This window comes from Tyto alba, unplaced genomic scaffold (assembly GCF_018691265.1).
Source record: "Tyto alba isolate M040663 unplaced genomic scaffold, T.alba_DEE_v4.0 Super-Scaffold_1, whole genome shotgun sequence".
Lineage (NCBI taxonomy): Eukaryota > Metazoa > Chordata > Aves > Strigiformes > Tytonidae > Tyto > Tyto alba.
This window is the reverse complement of record NW_024881261.1, coordinates 4,700,226-4,719,948: the sequence shown is the minus strand read 5'-3', so window position 1 is coordinate 4,719,948 and position 19,723 is coordinate 4,700,226. Positions and strand designations below refer to the sequence as shown.

General features: G+C 40.1%; 1 protein-coding gene across 2 annotated transcripts in view; it reads right to left on the bottom strand.

Annotated features, from left to right (window-relative positions):
- Positions 1–19,723, bottom strand: part of CHST15 (carbohydrate sulfotransferase 15) — a 53,214-nt gene that overhangs the window by 32,681 nt on the left and 810 nt on the right. The window contains exon 2 of one of the 2 annotated variants that reach the window (XM_042790465.1): positions 17,335–17,468. The exons of the other annotated variant lie outside the window; for it this stretch is intronic. The gene's annotated coding sequence lies outside the window, so the exon portion shown is untranslated. The remainder of the gene's footprint in view (positions 1–17,334; positions 17,469–19,723) is intronic. 2 annotated transcript variants of the gene reach the window in all.

Here is a 19,723-nt window from a genome sequence, read left to right as displayed (position 1 = left end):
GTTTCTTGTGCCTCTAATACGCCACATCTGCATGTTCTGATGTATTATTGTTTGATTTGCCTTGAAGATGTGAAAACAATAATTAAGCTCCACATTACCCATTTTTAATTTAAACTATTTTTCAGCAGAAAAAATATCACTTAAAAATTGAATGATTTCTGTGATGTTTTTTCTATTTCACCTGATTTAAATAAGTCTAGAATCAGAGCCACCATTTATTTTGGGGCTACTTGCAGAATAAAAAGCCCAGACAGGAAAATAAAACAGAACCAAAGCCTGCCAACACTCTGCCCTACTGATAAACTGCAAAGTATATTATGGTGTCTCAGTTGGATCTAAACTAGCACACATGGTCATTTTCCAAAAGCTATTCCCATGCAAGATTTATACTGAAAGTTTTATGAGAGCTGATGAGAAATGTAGGGATTTGGGGCAGCAGCCCTGTAATGACTTCTTCACAACCACAGATCCAAAACCACTGGAAGAAAAAAAAAAAAAAGAAGTGCTGCCAGCCACCCAGCGTGTGGTACCACATGTCCCAAGCACCATGAATCCCACACCCTGCATAAGCGCAGAATTCACACCAGCATATTTAAGCCCTTCCCCTTATACAAACATGGAGAAAAGTTCTGTTCTCATGCACTTATAATGATGCTCAGAGCAGAATTTTGCCTACAGTACACATTGGCTCTTCGACTCTTGATCAAAACTTGCTGTCTATGATGTGCAACATCTCCAGCAATTCATCTTTTTATTTCACTTAGTTTCTAGTCATCTCACATCGTGTCTTGCTACAGAAATACTGACAGATTTACACTGAATATGAAAAAACTGCACACTGTAGAAAAACTTTGTCTTTACATAGATTACTCCAGTACATGTCTTCTCACAGGAAAGCCATTTTAAGCCAGCTTCAGAAATCATTATGCATGGTCGAAGTTTAGGTTTGGTTTTTTTTTTTTTTTTTAATTCTCATAGTAACTGTGTTCAGCCTCCCAATATATCCTACACAGTCCTTGAGGTCATCCCATGAAAACAGAGATAAACCAATGTATCCGTCCTGTGGGGCTCACAGATTCCTCTCCCAAAAATCCGCAACAAGATTTAAGTCTTGGTATTCAGAATGCAACCAGAAATCACATCTACTTAATAAAAAACAGTCAGTCCCTCACTAAAATGATCGAACACTAATAGCCAGAAAAGATATAAAATTCACATGCCAGTGAGAGTTCATTTTTACCCCTTGCTAAGGAAAAGTGTATTTTCTTAAATCTCCAGAAAGACACACAATGTCAAAATAAGATAAAGACAGGCATATATGTAGAAAAGTTAAAATAACAAAAGAGCTCATATTAAAGGTAAAGGGACCACCTGAAATACAACTTCAGGTGCAGAGAGTGGATGTGATAAGGCTGGTCTTGCCACAAATGTTTTTATTGCATTTTTAATAAGTTCAAACAGCCATTGAAGTTTCATTCCCAATACAGGATATCACATTACTTTACAATAATAGAAATTCTTACCTACATGCTCTTTCAAGGAATAAATCACACTATCATCCCACAAATCAGCCAAATTCCTAAGTACTAATGCAACAGGCAAACATGAAGCATGAAGGCTGAATCTGTTATGAAGCTCTTCCACTCCAGATATTTTTATCAAACAAATCCAGGGGATTTGGGGGTTGGCAGGTGGGAAAAAAATATCATATCTAAATACAGCTCCCAAACGCCCTGCAGTCAGGCTGTAATCAAAAATAAATAACTGCTTATCTTCAGAAAACTCCAGAGGCAAAGAACTGGTCTGGTATTGACAGAGTTCACTTATCAAATGCAGGCTATTTTTATGCATTTCTTTCTGACAGCTGCCCGTCCTGCTTTATTTTCAGGCTTCCAAGCCTGCTTCATTGTTTGAGTCTCTGGACAGATATTGCTGTAATTTACTCAAATAGCTCTTCTGGAGCAACATGCTCAATAGAGATACGGGTTTTCCCTTCACGCAAAGCTTGGTTAGGTGAGGGCAGCACGCTCGTTTTCATCACCTTATCTGAATACATGGAAATTGCTCTGGACAGGCAATTTCTCTGTGTCGGCTACAATGGGAGGTTGGAGTGACTGCCTCAGATTTAGGCATCTGCCATCCACACCTCCAAGGTTAGGTGAGATGAACACCAAAGCCTCGTTGCGCTAAAGAAAAATAAATCTTCATATTCAACAGTGCCAGCTGACTCTTATTCGAGGAAGAGATGGAGAGCTAGTGTAGCACAGTTGAATTTGCAGGAAGAGATCTTTCAGTGCTGAAGGTTTATTTTAAGCATGAGACTTTGTCTCTTGGATTGATTACTGGTTCAGAATCAGCACGTGGGAGAAAAAATGTTCTTAGAGTATTTCCAACAGTCCTGCCAAGCATTTTCAGCCTCAGCATGCTGCAAAATAGTGGGCATTCACAGTTATGTTACTCTGATTACCATCTTGTTCTTTTTACACATTTGATTTTACTTGATTTTAGCAGCTGCTACCTCAAGTTGATTTAAAGTGAGAAACATACTCTTTCCACCATCTGAAATCTAATACTTACTGCCACTTTGCAAATGGTATACCGTATGAATTGTTAAATCTTGTGGGTTGTGAGAGATCAGCTGCTAATTTAAGGCTGCTTTTGAGGGATGAATAACATTATATGGAATAAATAGAATATGCATAACGTAATGCCTTCAGTGCCTGTTTATCTCATGGTGTGGTAAAATGTTTCTGCATGCAATAACGCAATCAAATGGTATCTACTAGAACTCATTTGATATACCTTCACGCTTCATAAATAAGCAGTCTTTCTGAAGTGGATTGGTCTATGTGATACTAAACACTGCTTTAAACACAATATTGTTGTGACAATTCTAGAGCAACGTATATGCTAACAACTGCTCATTTGATATTTAGTGACTGAGAAGGGATTTTCCTCCACCTCCAAACTGAATTTTCTCCATAAACGTTACTATCTTAACGCAGCAATCTGAAATTTTTTGCTATGACTCATACATGGTACCTTCTCCATGAGGCATACATTAAAATGGATGGAAAAACATATCTCATCTGTACAGAAGTACCATGTAAGTGCTTTTTCATAAATAGGGCATTTCATCTTTCATCTAGTGATGAGTGGATGAAAGGAAACATACACAGCTGCATCCTGAAAAGACAAATTCAGTATTAGAGTCTGTCATTAAAGTTTCTTGTAAATTCAAACAAAAATTAGTCAACAAAAACTACTCATTGATGCCAAATCACAACTGTGGCTTTGTTTCAACACTTTAAAAAAAAAAAAAAAAACAAAAACAAAAACCAAAAAAACGACAGAAAAACAACTGTGTTCCAAACTTAGTAGTAACTTTTATAAATGTCCACCAACTTTAATTCTTTAAGCAACAAGACAGCAGATAAATCTCAACCCATTAAAGTACCAAGAAACTACACACTTGTTCCAGGGTGAAGTAGATTCAAAGTCCAAGTGGAGATACCCAAAAAAGGTCTAAATATTCTCAAGAAAATGGTAATTAGTTATTTCTGTAAGAATAACACAGTATCACCAGATAAAATTCTTGCAGGTAACTTCTGGCTAAAGTTAATTATACATATTCTGACGGAATATATTACATTGTTTTCAGCATCTGAGGAAAGTTTATTCTGCATAAGTCAAGCAACATTTACTTTCAAAGTCTCTTATCACTATTCATAAGTGCATTATTGAAGGCTTAGACTCCATCACTCATCCATATCATTTGCTTTTTAACTACACAGAAGTCCAATAAATTTTTACTAACCAGCTTACAAGATACCATCATTCTGAAGATGTTTCTGCATGGCTATACTCTGTTTTCTGTTGCTAACAACATATATCTTTATAGGGACATCAGATACTTGATGTAGAACCTAATGAAGATGCTGGGGGGGCTGGAGCAGCTCCCCTGGGAGGCCGGGCTGAGAGAGTTGGGGGGGTTCAGCCTGGAGAAGAGAAGGCTCCGGGGAGCCCTTCGAGCGGCCTCCCAGGGCTTAAAGGGGGGACAGGAGAGGTGGGGGGGGACTCTGGGTCAGGGGGTGTGGGGATAGGACGAGGGGGGATGTGTTTAAACTGACAGAGGGGAGATTTAGATGAGATCTAAGGCAGAAATTGTACAGCTCTCAATACAATTTTCATAACATGGTGAGGCCTAGCCCAGTAATCTTGCAACTGCAACAAGACCCTCGTTTACAACAGTAATAACAAAAAGAAAAAACCAACATGCTATGTATGAGACCCAGTAAGTAAATACTGTAATATCTAGAACAGTATAAGATAAACTTGCTCATCGAGTCGCTGACTCCCCTCCCTTGACTGTGTATTCCTGCAGGTTTAGCTTCAGTGTACTTGTTTCCCACTTGGAAAGAACACAACCACAAATTCCTTTTCATGCTTTACAGTGCACTTAGCTGGACTGCAGATTGTAAACAAAAAAAAAAAATAATCTGAGAACTTTGCTGAATTTCCATGAACAGAAACCGGGGGGAGGGGGAGGGGAAACAAACAAACAGACAAACAAACAAAACACACCAATACCAACTCTGCATAATGATGAGTGCACCAAGAAAAATTTGGCATGCAATCCCTCACATCCTGCCCCTTCTGCAACATTTTCCACAACATAAAGGCAACATTTAGCCTAGTAAACTAGATGGTCTTTATTTGTGGTGCAGAGATAACCCCAGGCAAGCTTTCTAGGAGACTTTTTTTCCAATAGAGACATTAATTACTTAACTTCTGTTGCAGGGAGACTGTCTCAAACTAACCTTCCACTCTTCCTCTGCTTAAACTGCAGAGGGGTCAAAATTCACTTTTTAAGGCCTTGCATTGAGAAATTGAAAAAAGAAAAAAAAAAAAAAAAAAAAAAAATCCCACCCTTGATGGAGCTCCCAGATGGCACAAGTGCCTAATTCACACGGTGGTCCTTACTGATCCCTAACTGAACACCACTTGGGTGCTATACAGGGATGTCTAGGGCCAGGATGCTCCTCACACTTCTTCTGAGAGACAGACCATCAGAACATCTCCTGAGATGGTCCAAAGGATGCTGTTTTAAGCAGAAAGGGAGAATAACTGTTCTCAAATGCTCTGCTCCAGACAGAAATCTCTCATTCTGCTAAAAAATCCCTGCATCCCTGTGGGTAGCAGGGCACAACTCAAAAGTGAACAGCAGGAGGTAAAATGAGGTTTTATTTTTAAACAGCAGTGCTTGTTGATATATTTGGTTCTAGACAAATAGCGGAAGGACATATAGTCTCTACATGACGTTGCAGCTGAAATTGGATCAACACTAGTTCTGGAGCTCAGGTTCCACTTCTTAGATTAAATCATTTACTTCAGCAATTCACAGAAGAAATCTGAAGTGACACAAATTCCATCAACTGCAGTTGGCAGCCAGCTTTTCAAGAACAGATGCATGACTGTTAATGATAACTCACAAAGCTTAGTTCCTAATGCAGGAAAATTGAGATGGAGCATTAACATTATAAAATTCTGCAGAGAACTAGAAGCATCTCCAGAATATACCCCACAAAATACTTTGCAAGGACCTATAAATTCCAACTTTATCAGAATTAACATATCTAACCAAAAACTATCTCCAGCAAAAATACTTCCCAAGTTTTAAAATGCATTTGTATCTGTTAAATTTCTCTGTTGCCAATACTGCTTACTTTACCTTGAGTCAAAGACATGCATTTTTGATTTCACAAGATTAATGTAATAACTTGGTTTAGGCTGTTAATGCATTTAAAGCTTCCAGACACGCAGGAGACTAAGACTGCATCAAGAGCATACGGATGCATGTGGAGGGGATATTTTTTATGTGAAATAAACTAAAAATTCCTTAATATATGTCTGCAGCAGGGACTACACTGAAATAAAAGCTTACTAGGGTGTCTTAGGGATGAAAGAGATGGATTCCAAGCCCATTTATGGTTTCTAAGCACTACTATATAATATAACTGATAACACCAAGGAAAACCCCTAAAACCCTATCGAGTAAGTGACAACACAAGCATTCTGGGAAAACAGTGTTCATTCCTCAGGTGAGACCCAGACACTACAAAACAATGATAAATAAAATATGTACATTATATGCAGATAGTGGTATAGAAATACACTGTATTTGTCAGCAGAAGAGCTCAGTCTAGCTGATGCATCAAACTGCAGCTCCATGAACAATGGTTCTTTTAGCGCCTCAGATCCAGATAAATGTGAAAAATTGGTCTATATTGTTCTATCAATAACGCTATTGAGTTACACCTACCTTTTCAGTGGTCACCAAAAGTAGCTGCATGGTTTCAGAAATAAGGCATTGTAGAAGCTGGCCCATACGCAGGTTCCTTTAACACTTTCCACCCTCAAGAATGGCCATAACAAAACACAGCAGTTGCTGCAAAAAGCCGTATCAATCATTGTCTTCCACAAAGATCACTCCATTCCCACAGCTAAAGGCAGCAACATGCAATACAGTGCCACAGAACGCCATGTCTTCCATCAAAGCTTCAGGAAGGCAACTCGGCAGCCACAGGAGAAGTTTTGCACGCTGCAACCCCTCCACCCTGCCTTCTGTCCTCTGCAGCAGAGGTCCCAGAAAAGCAAAGATGCCCCCACCCCTCTGGCTCTGGCTTGCCCTGGCTTCAACAGGAACAGCTCCAACACCAATTCAGCAGCCTTTTCACTCAGATGTGAGGTCCTCCAGGAGTCTGGGCAATGAGGTTATAAGCCAAATTGGTTGTTTTGGTTGGGTTTTTTGATCATGATTTGCTGTGGTGCTCTCCCCATCCACCCTTTGGCAACAAGAAAAATTATAATCTCACCACTGACCACTGGATTTAATTTACAGCTTTCTTGCACACTGAAATCCTGAAAAATGCCTTCAGTATCCAAAACATTTATAATCAAAAGTAAGTGACTTCGGAAGCTCAGAATAATCTACGAACTCGGAAAATTTCACTGTTCTTCTCATTAAGTGAAAAAAAAAATTCTATGCTGATAATATCCCTAAGTTTCTTTATTGCATGGCTCAGTGTTATAAATTAGACTTTAATAATAATAGAAAATCAGAAAAAAACCCCTACAATTATAGCGTTTTTCTTCCTTTACATGTGAAAACTTGACTTTGAAGTTATTCTTACTTTTCCTCCTAAAGGTTACTTGTACAGGGCTAAGATTCACCAACAAAACTGATCTGGAACAGACAAAATGTATTCTCCAAACATGAACATTTAAATACAACTTATGTATTATTTCATTAATAAATATTCTTTTAATAAAAGCTTCTGTCCAACCTGAAAAAATAATTAAATGAGTAAAGGCAGTAGTTTCATTGCAAACATTCAATTCATACAGAGCAGACTTGGGGAGATGATAGAGTGCACTCAAATGTATCTCAGAGTTTGGTTAATGTCCATGTGTATTAAACCCTTTGGGCATGGACAGTACTCACTTTTTTGGAGTAACTCCCAATGACACATGTCAGAGTGCTTTTTGTGGATGACAAAATGACAGAGTACTGACGTGCACTACCTATACTACCAAAAGCATAAAATGGTGTAAGTCCAAGAAAAATCTACATCTCCAAACTCACCAGAATCCCATTACACAGGGATTGAGGGACTTTGAAGAAATTTCAGATATGTATTGTACACAATGAAAGTCACCATCAATCCTGTTTGAAATAAACTATCTAAGGCGACAGCATTAAATCTGATTTTCCCCCAGTAAACATATTAGAATTTCAGCCTTTCCATGAGTTCAAAAGACAGAGAAGGTATTTTTTCCAACCTTCCCAACCTGCCATCACATTCCCCACCCCAGAGCCATGTCAGGACCCCACTGCACAATGGTGGCAGCGAGCACTTGCCAGGTCCAAAGCTGGCAGGTGGCATTTTCGGGAGCAACGGTGCAAGACCTGCAGCTAGGAAGTGAAACCCTCGGTCTCATAAACAGCTCTCAGTTAAGACACCAGAGCCCTCATTAATATAATTGGTTTCATACCAGCTGTTGAAACACTAACTTGCTGCATTTAGAAGTCAACACCACCTCTACCAGTTAAGGAGTGTTTTGCTCACCTCTATTTTTGCTCAAGCATAGAAGAAAAAGGGAGGAAAAAAGTCTGTGTCATATTCTCTGCCTCCAGTTAGTGAATGCCATGCTAAAATACATTTTTCACAACAGATGAAAAATGAAAGTAGGTAGTCTTTGAAAACAGCTGCTCCTGAGGACTCAAAAGGAAAATAATTTGGAGGCCAATGTTCATATCATTCACTCGGAGCGATTGATTTACATCCTCCAACCTGCATAAGATCCACGGAGAGAGTCTGACTCCATCCCAAGCTGGAATCTGAGGTGGAAGACACATTTAAAATATAAAAAAGCCCTACAGTACTACCATTGGGATTAAAAAACAAAACAAAACAAAACCAAACAAAAAAAAAAAAAAAAACCCACCACAAACAAAACAGCAATCATTACCCATCAGGAAATCACTCAATTTTCAGTCTTTCTGCTTCAAGTCCAGAAAATGAAATTTCTCCTTTCTAATGGAACTGCCTTTGAGTAAAGACCAAAAAATAAATGAGCATGAGGCCTGTGTGACCGTGGAGCAGGAAGAGGGTCTGCACCTGTCAGTTTAGCATTTCTGGTAATGGGAGGAAAAAGCCACTGTTGAACACCACGACCCAGATCACAAGCCCTTTCCTCGCCCTCAGTGGTGAGCAATTAGTTATCTTCATCCCACTCACTGATACTGTTTGTGCTCATTTGGGTCGGGAAAAAGAGCTTGGTGTTGGGTACCAAGTGTTCCTTTTCCACTTTAGAGACATATCCCCATCTGTCTATCTTTATTTACACTTTTCTTTGAAGCCTTTAAACCCTGAGGATGAATTGGATTGTTCTGTAAGTGGATGCTGTTGTTTGATATCAGAAGTGTCCTTCCCCTGATTACATGTACTTCCACCTTGCTTTCAGTCCTGCATGACTTTAGGACTCATCTCACTGCTTTGAACTTGGCTGAAGATGAATATATATTTAAGCCACTACTTAAAAATGTCTTTAATGATAGTACAGTTCATAATAATATAACTGTCCTTTCCATAAAATGAACTTTCCTCCTTTAGAAAATTTAGTAAGCCTATTAATTATTTTCTTAAAGGCTGAGTTTCAAAATGTCACTGCTGACATTTAAGGCTCATAAAAAATGCAAGTCTATCTTATCTGTGAAAAATGAGTCTATACAGTCTATTTTAAGATGAAAATATTTAGTAAGGAAAATGATTGCTAATTATGAATACAAACAGAAAGAAAACTACTTATAGCAAGTTGCTAATATTTTTATCATTTACATAGCAAAGGTATATTTCTCCCCAGCACAGGTGCACAAAATAAGTGACATCTGGTGGCTATATGCTGTAATATAAGGCATCTCGTTTCAATGCTGTTAACCAATCCAATTTTAAAGTTTACTGCCTCTTAGTAAAGCTTTTCAGATGTTTTATTTACTTATTTTGACATGGATACTTCTGAGACTCCTAGGCATCACAGTCCCTATGCATGGTGACAACTGCTGTTATCTAATTAAAGTGGGATTGTCATATTCACATCAGGAAAAACATGATCCCCAAAAGGAATTAGCACGGCCTAGCAAAACAAACAGCATTAAGATTTATCTGGCCAACACCAGTAAGAATCATACAGAGCCAGGCAGGAAAGCCTTCAAGTGCTCAAAGTAATTAATATCAACTCAGGATTCTCTGAATTGTTTTTCATTAGATTTTAACTAAACAGAAGAGAAACAGCTGCAATTTTCATTCTGAGCTTAGCAGCATCCTAGTGACTAAAACTTTTACAAATTTCAAACAGCCTTTCCACTTTTCATACCTTATTGATCCTCAGAGATGGTCACATCTAATCCAGCCAAACCTTCTGCACCTAAACCTGCACTCCAGACATAAAGCAATTACAGCTCCCATTCCAACTCCTGCAGCCCAGATATAAAGTTCTCTTTGAGAAAGCTGTAAGACTTTCTTGGATAATTAATAAATATACTGTCAGTCAGCGACAGTTAAAAATCACAAAATTGTTAGCACTGCAATTCCCAGGCTTGTAACACCAATTTTTTCAGTAATAAGTATTTATGGAAAAAAAAAAAAAAAATCTGTAAACACTATCTAACAGAAATTAGATGAAATATAAACAGACTCTAAATATTTATCAGCAGAGGAAGTTCAAAAATATCCCTGCAAAAATAAAGCGGATGGCTGGCTAAATCCAGAGCCATTGAGTGTTCTTCGAAGGATGTGCTAGGAGGAACTTCATTTTCAGTTTGACATCACTAAATCAAATTAATTCCTTCCTCCTATTCAATTGCTACATAAAAATCCTTGATGCCCAAAGGACAAAGCTAAAAATGTCCTTAAAACCATGCCTGAGTGATGCACTTGATGCAAAAGAATGCCCCAACTCCTACCCACACAATGTAGTAATGCAATACTTTATTTAAAGAGTTAGACTTTGGGGCTTTCCATCACTTTTAAGGCCTAAATATCGTTAACAAGAATGTCCACCTGCAAGGACAGATTCCCTAAGCACTGAAGTGGGCACACATCTGCAGTATCTCAATAAAGGGGGACCTCTGGGATAGCACAACTCCTGATAGATTCTTTCAAAGAGAAGTATTATTTCCTTTTCACATACCCTTAACCTCACCAGATATTATCTTCACCTTAAGACTTCCTGGCTGAACTAAAGAACATATGCACAGAATAGTACAGCTGAATGACTTTAGCTCCAGTCACTCATCAAGAAGAAAACTTTTTAGGATCCTATTTTATTTACTTTTTTTTTAAATCCTGTCATGCTGAAGTCAGCAGGAAGACATTTCATTGACTTTAATGAAGCCAGAGGTTCATCCTGAGAATTGCCGTTTGGAATGAACACAGCACTTATATTACTCCATTTGAAACCCTCATTTTTTTTGTTAAATGAAATTTAATGATATTTGCTATTTCAGAATTATTTGTTATCTTTAAAAATACACAAAGAAGGTTATTAAAAATACTACAGTGTAGAATTTTTAGAGATTATGGTTGGGATATTCTTGTTTCAGTAACAGGCAAGCATTTTTAATGCACAAATATACATTGTCATAAAGTTTCAGTTCATATTCTAATACTGAAAAGCCTTAGAATCTAGAATTGTAATAGTCCAACAAAAGTCACTGTTGATATTTACATGCTTACCTGTATTTTCACAGTACGTTTTTTAGTGGTTTTTTTTCATTTATTATCCAGTGTAGTAGTACAGCAAGATAATAAACTGGAAAACTGGAGAGATTACTACACCCACTTAATGGATACTATTAAAAGAAACAGCTCTCAAAACTCAGCAGAAGCTTTTTATGCATTTCCCTGTATTACACCAGAATGGGTTACTGCAATTGTAACTCTGATATCAAACAATAAAAATACTAAATTTTTAAAGCTGTAGGCAGAAATAAGCAGCGGGTGATATGAAGCCATCTAAGAAGGATATTTTACCCAAAGAGTTACTGAAATCAGGGTTGCTTTTTTTAAAAAACAAACAAACGAAAAAAAAAGTAGTGGAGACTGGCTAGAAGCTAATGGACTGCTGCTTCGGTTTACCAGCCTTACCACTGCAGCCACACACTTCATCAAGCAGAGGACTCTGAACTTCTCCAAAACAACCAGAAAACATTTTCAGTGCCCACAAGTTGGAGGATCCAGATTCTGGTCCCCCTTACACCAGTGAAAACCAAGACCTGATCTACTCTTGATGTGCCCTAATGCAAGAGAAATCCATGAGGGATTTCCATGGATACCAACATATAATCCATTTTACTCCACTGTGTATTTTTAATTTTGCTGATCTCCTTAGCAGTGTTCAAAAATGTTCTCTGAAGAATTAAACACATCAGTATTTAAAATAGCCTGATGTTAGACAAATGAATTTTTCCTCTTTCCTATAATGAGAGGGATGAGCTTAGGTTCCACTGTTCCCTTCTGTTCACCTCTGACATTTCATTTCTTGTTGAAACTGTTTTAAAGCTGGTACAAATAGCTTTGCAAAGTAATTCTAATACTAAATGTCAAGAGCGATAGTGGCTTCATTCTGGTTTATCCTTATCTGTTCCTCAGGCAAGTTAATCCTCAACCTGAGATACTGTTTTCATAGTTCTATAATTTATGAAATGTTTCATCTAAATTATTTATTTTATAAATGGTTCTAGTGAGTTGCTTAGGGCATTAAACTCAATACTGAAAGTGCTCAAGAACACATTTTTGTCTTTTTAAATGAAGAGACCACCACTGTATCTCGTGTTGTCATTTCTATTGGTAGCCTTTAATGCACAGCACTGTTTCTACCCGGTCTTTTTACCTGACCTCTGCACTTGCACATGCAGTTGCAACCCACATATCACCGTGTTATCCCAGGATAGAGCTCCCAGGAGCCACAAAACAAGCAAAGAGTCCCTGATCCTGAAGCACAACCTCACAGTTCGGGGAGCTGAACTGGCATCAGCCCTGCATGGGCTCAAAACCTGATGTTCATGTGCAAACTGCTTCTCTTCCACTTCAACAAACCAGCATCCAAAACCCCTTCCAGAAATGCCCCAGAAAATTTCTCAGGCTTCAGCAATCAAGCCAGAAGGATGAACTATACAGCAGCAGTCCTACAAATGCACTAACCGGTGGTTGAAGACAGAAGAGGAGTGCGACCACTAGCCTAACATGGTGAAACAGATCTATGAAGAGCTGAGCTTTCAGAGTGAGTGTTCCTTGAAAATTCTAAAAATTACAGATTTATTAGCCATTTAACTTATTTAATATTAACAACATCTATTTAACATTATCTATGTAATATCTACATAGGTCATGGAAACACAGAATGGTTTGGGTTGGAACGGACCTCAAAGCCCCCCCAGTGCCCCCCCTGCCCCGGGCAGGGCCCCCTTCCCCCAGCCCAGGGGGCTCCCAGCCCCGTCCAACCTGGCCTTGAACCCTTCCAGGGAGGGGGCAGCCACAGCTGCTCTGGGCACCCTGGGCCAGCGCCTCACCCCCCGCACAGGGAACAATTTCTGCCTTAGAGCTCACCTAAATCTGCCCTCTGGCAGTTTAAAACCGTCCCCCCTCGTCCTACCCCCACCCCCTGACCCAGAGTCCCCCCCCACCTCTCCTGTCCCCCCTTTAAGCCCTGGGAGGCCGCTCGAAGGGCTCCCCGGAGCCTTCTCTTCTCCAGGCTGAACCCCCCCAACTCTCTCAGCCCAGCCTCCCAGGGGAGCTGCTCCAGCCCCCCCAGCATCTCCGTGGCCTCCTCTGGCCCCGCTCGAGCAGCTCCGGGTCCTTCTGCTGTTGGGGGCCCCCGAGCTGGCCCCAGCACTGCAGGGGGGTCTCCCCAGAGCGGAGCAGAGGGGGAGAATCCCCCCCCTGGCCCTGCTGCCCCCCCTGCTCTGGCTGCAGCCCAGGACACGGGTGGGTTCTGGGCTGCCAGCGCACGGGGCTGCCTCACGGGCAGTTTTCCCCCCACCAACCCCCCCAGCCCCTCTCCTTGGGGCTGCTCTCCAGCCACCCCTCGCCCAGCCTGGGTTTGTGCTGGGGATTGCCTCGACCCCCGGGCAGGACCTTGCACTTGGCCTTGTTGAACTCCATGAGATTTGCCTGGACCCCCCTCTCCAGCCTGTCCATGACCCTCTGGATGCCACCCCTGCCCTCCCCCGTGTCCCTGCACCACACAGCTCGGTGTTATTGGTGAACTTGTTGAGGGTGTATTCAATCCCACTGGCCCACCCCTCAAATCCACGTCTCTCCAATTTAGAGACAAGGATGTCGTGTGAGACAGTGTCAAATGCTTTGCAGAAGTCCAGGTAGATGACATCAGTTGCTCTGTCCTTATCCATCAGTGCCGTAACCTGATCACAGAAGGCTACCAGATTTGTCAGGCACAACTTGCCCTTACTGAAGCCATGCTGGCTGTCACCAATCACCTCCTTATTTTCCATGTGATCAAGAATAGTTTCCAGGAGGATCCGCTCCATGATCTTGCCAGGTGCAGAGGTGAGGCTGACTGGCCTGTAGCTCCCCAGGTCCTCTTTATTTCCCTTTTTAAAAATGGGGGTTGTTTCCCCTCTTCCAGTCAGCAGGAATTTCAGAGGACTGTCAAACCCTCACAAATATGATGGATAGTGGTTCAGTCACTTCATCTGCCAGTTCCCTCAGGACCCACAGATGCATCTCATCAGGTCCAATGGATGTGTGCATCTTCACGTTCCTTAGATGTTCTCAAACCTGATCTCCTCCTACAATTGGTGGTTCTTCTTTCTCTCAGTCCCCACCTTTGCCTTCTGTGCCTTGGCCAATGTGGCTGGAGCCCTTGATAGTGAAGACTGAGGCAAAAAAGTCCTTGAGTACCTCAGCTTTCTCCATACCCGGGTGACCAGGTCTCCCACTTCCTTCCAGAGAGGGCCCATATTTTCCCTAGATTTCCTTTTATCACTGATGTACCTGTAAAAGTTTCCTTTGTTGCCCTTGACATCCCTGGCCAGATTTAATTCTGTCAGGCCTTTGGCTTTCCTCCCCTGATCCCTGGCTGCTCAGACAGTTTCTCTGTATTCCTCCCAGCCTCCTTGTCCTTGCTTCCACCCACTGTAGGCTTCCTTTTTGTGTCTGAGTTTAGCCAGGAGCTCCTTGTTCATCCATGCAGGCCTCCTGACAGTCTTACCTGACTTCCTCTTCCTCAGTTGGAAGACAAATTTCTCAACTGATAAATAGCCAAAATTGAATAGGCTGGAAAGGAGTATTAGAGAAGGCATTTGTTGGACTTGGAAAAAAGTGTTGTTTTTAAGATCTGTTAAAGAATTTTCAAGAGAAGCTCCCCTGTGAAGATCTGGCCCTGCAGGCAAACCCATCTCATTACATGATATACACTCCTAATAATCTATTAAACTATCCTCCATTTCTGCCCATTTCTAGTTTTACTCAATCAAACCTGGATGTACCAGTCAGAATCCTTCTCCTTCTTTGGATTAATAAATTCTGGCACTCATAGACCATTATGTCCTAGCTTAGGCACAGCAAAGTTAATACTGGGCTCTTACATTTTCTTCAAATCATGTACAAAACCTTCCAGAGCCCTGATTTCTATTACTTTTTTCCTGAGGTCCCCTATTTGTCAATAACTCACTACTAATATGATGCCAGATCTAAAGCACTTTAATTAAGTGCTTTCTTCCCCATACTGCTCCAAGACCTGAATTTTAACTGGGCATGTAGCACATATAAGGACATTATCATCTTCAATCATCTGAAAAAATCCAATATTGCAAACTCACATCTAATGTACTGCCCACATTCATGGCACTCTTTCAATACTACCATCTACCAGGCTTCTTCCATCCCCTAAGTACACGTTGCAGATAAACCTTTGTTATTTTTCCTATGTATCTTACAGAAGTTTCATGTTTTTTTCAAAGCAGTCTTGTTTACTCTGTACTTCTTAGAACCTTACACTTTATCTTCACTCTTTTTGTCTGATCTCACAGTTCTTCCCAGTTAAAACTTACCTGTAACACAATGACTGCCGTTGTTTGAAATAAATGTCCTTCCCAATATTCCATGCAAATGTGAGAAGTTACAGGTCTAACTTAAACTTGGCAGATTTAACTCATGCACCAATATATGCAAAAAAAATAGTAATACAAAAGTCTCTTTCAATCTCATCATTTTTTCTAATTTTATGGTAAAATAGCAGGGTACATTCACCCACACTGAACATCAAGGTTTTTTTACAGGAAAAATATCTCCTTGTGAAACATATTTTTCCCTACTGGAAGGCATGAAGCAAATGAAAAATGTCAGGTTTAGTAGTTTGCTATTTAGGTACAACTCTGCACCTTGTACAGTGGGAAACAATCTACCTTGGATACAGAGTTGGCATAAAAAACCCACAAATATTTATAAAATGGTATGCATATTTGATAAGTCCAAATGATAGCCCACTAAGTTTTAGAATAAAAAGTGTCTATTTTGTAGTGCTTGGTATACATAATAATAAAGGCCTGTGTCACTTCCCTACCTCTCCATCAGCATATTTCTTCACAAGAGTGTGTTCAGTTCCAAGGAAACCCATTACACAGAAGACAGGCACCTTGGCAGCCAAGTGCCTTTCACCATCCCTAACACTGCAGGGCCTTTAGCTGCTTTCTGCAAACCAAGGGAGGAAGGCTTGCTGCACCAGAAGCTCCAAAAATGCTGCTGGAGTTGTGTTAGTTTATGTGTCCCACCTCATTTCTGGCAAGTTCATAAGGAAACCAGCAGGCTCGCCACTTTGGAGATTTGGAAAACATGTGTTTCAGCCAGGTCCGGATGTTGTGGGAATTTTAAGAAGCCAGATCAGGGAATGGGAGGAGGCAGGGCAATGGGTTGGGGTTGGTGCGCCCACGACCTCTGACGTGCTGCCACAGGGGGACATTGGGACAGAGCCTGCCATGGCCACTCACTCCTATTCACATTCATCATCACATCTGGTCTCCCACCACCACCACAGCTGCCTTCTCCTTGCCATCGGCACCCAACCAGACATCATTTTTCTTTCTGTTTCTTCTCGCTAGGTATCAGGCACATCACCTGGTTATCTCTTCTTCTAGAGGATGCCACGCTCCTTAAAACCACTGCTTACAAGCCATGTTCAACAGCTGCTGGAAACCAGGCGTAACATAAATTAATAAATATTCTATAGTAAAGCTACATTAACTGCTTGCCCCTAAAGAGCTGTTTAGTGGCATGTCAGGCACAGCTGTGTAATCAAAGGATTACAGTGCTCCCATTGCAACCCGCCTGCCGCACTCCAGCTCCTCGGTTGCTTTCCCATCTCCCTTTTGCATGTGAAAACCAAATCAAGCAAGCGGGACAAAATTGTAATCATGTTTTTCAGCCCGGGAAACACAACTGAAAAGGTCACACGGACAAACAGCCAGTGCAACTGTACAACATGCTTTATGTTAGATACATGGACAGTCCTACATATTTTTAAGGGAATGGGTCAAGAATGCTCTACGTAATTAGTTAATTTTAGTGAAATTTTAGTATAAGTGGAGAGATCGGTGTAATTCAGACTGCTTTGAGATAAGAACTGGTAGAAGCTTACAGATCCCTTCCCCTCACGTGAATAACTGTATTTAGACTCCAAATCTGGCACCGTACTTTGTCAGCAAGGAAAACATTGCACTTCACTAAAACACGTATATAAATAAGAAATACTAACCTGTGGGTGAAAGCAGTGAAAAAAGTGCTCTCGTATTGGAAATCTATCTTGTTTTTCCACAGCACTTTGGATTCTTCCAGTTGAGCAACATAACTCCAGCAAGGATTATGTTGGGAATTCAGAGTTATCCCTCACTGTGCAAAGTATGGAGGAAAATAGGTGGGTTAAGGGAGGAACTGAAGCCTAAAGACAACAATTAAGGAGCCCAGTTCAAACCACGGTACAGCTCCTGCAAACTCGATAAGACATTGGAACCAGGGTGATTCACATCACCCGAGTCTCCAGAGTAAATTATTTAATGGCACATTTCCTTGGAGTTTCCGATTTGGGGATATACAGCCTTGAAGGATGTAGTAACTGTAAGAGTAATTAAGAGTTAGGAGGGAGAGGGAGCATATCGGCATCTGTTGGAGTCCTGTCTTTCTTCACCTGAATGATGTATCTGTACCAAAAGAGAAACACAGTTGGATGTTCTAACTTCCTAAATCAATACATCATTTAGGCAAGATCAGACTGCTGCTGCTAGCTTATCTGTAGAGAAAATATTTCAGAATGTATTGGTAACACAATGATGAGTTACAACTTCCTAAAATTTTGCTCCCATGAACATATGAGGAAACACTCAGCATAGGAAAAGTAGTTAATAATAATAAGGATTCCCTTCCTAGTCAGCAGAGGAGTTTGATGAGAAATCCTTATTGTGGGGTGGAGGGATTGTAGCATCATGGTTAGCAATACCTCATTAACTTTGGAAGAGTTTGCTGCCATCCATCTAACAACTTGATTGTAAATATAAACTGATACTTTGAAAGATACTTTAGTATTGGAACGCAGTCCGCCTTTAAAAACATATGTGATAACACTGACATCACCTGGGCCACCAGTATAATCTCTGCCCACTGAAACTCCTGGTTCTCACAGAGCTCCTGCCACAGGTTGCTTAAAATAATGTTAAAATATAAGCAGTATCTTATTTGAATCTCTATGATTTTGCATACATAATCCCATCCTTGTTAATGCTGTTAGTGGACTACATAACTGCATCCTTCCACTTCAACCCCATGAAATAATTCAAATACAAGAGTCTGCTTCAACCTTCTCATTTATACAGTTTCCAGATACCTACTTTTAGTTCAGCAAAAAAGATAAAATCCATTCCTGTCTCCCATTGCATTAGTGGAATTAAGTGTTTTGTCATGTAAATCTCTGCTGTTTCATCATGTTCCTGTTACAAAGCACCAAATAAAACACTCTGAATTTGAGACTAGTCCTCCTATTACAAAATCTGAACCATAAAACTATTTTGTTATTGATTTTAGAACTGCATGGTGACTGCACTTATAGGTACAGAATCTAAGTGCCATTTGAAAAAAAAAAAAAAAGAAAAAAAAGGTAGTTTCACTACTAAATCTTCACGCAAGTAGTTTCCTCTTTTCTGCATTCAAATTGATTTTCTTTCTTTTGGCATGTGAAGAGCCAGATGAATCCTTTGACTCCATGCCCAAGAGTGAAATGGCACCAGCAGCAGCAGCGAAGCTCTCAGGGTAAGAGACGTGTGACAACATTTTAATCACTAACAAAAAAAGAGCTTCAGGACAACTACTCCATTAGTATTTACTGTTTATAAATGAGTGTGTGTATAGATATATGTGTGTGTCTATATATAAAATACATATATAAATGTATATAAATAGCATAGATATAAATACCTATGAATAGCTCATATATATGTTGTGACTTTATTGATGGAAATTTCCCTATTTGCCAGAGATTAAGTAGTCCCCAGTTATCATCAAGTGCAATGTTGTTCAAGTAGGCATTTGTTTACACAAACAAGCACATATGATTTTCAGTTAAACCTTAAACATATTTACTCTTCACAAACAGTTCCAGCAAACTCTGAGTTTTAATCGGTAATCTCCTCATCTGACTACTCTGCTTTTTTTAGTCACAAAATGCAAAAGGCACGTGTTTGTTCTACAGGAGACAATAATGATTTTTTTGTCTGGCTAACAATTCAAGAAGTGAAACCATTCTTATGTCATATGCAAGCAAATCAATATGAAGAGAACATTATGCCATAGAACAGAATAATAATAAAAACTGAATACATTTCCATATCTGAAAGTTTGGTAGGTGTTCAGATGCACCATCCTAGAAATACTATCACCTATCCCATTAACCTACAAATCTAGCTGTGTCTAAGTCAATTCACTGCAGAGTACGGCTGTAGTATTACAATGAAGCAGCACTGAAAAAAAAAAAAAAAAAATATATATATATATATATGACACCAAAGTTCAGCTGGTGAGTCGTTGCTTAACAGACTCTAACCATAATAACCCGTCACTGAACCTTGACTGCATTCTCAGCAAAAGCATGCTATGAA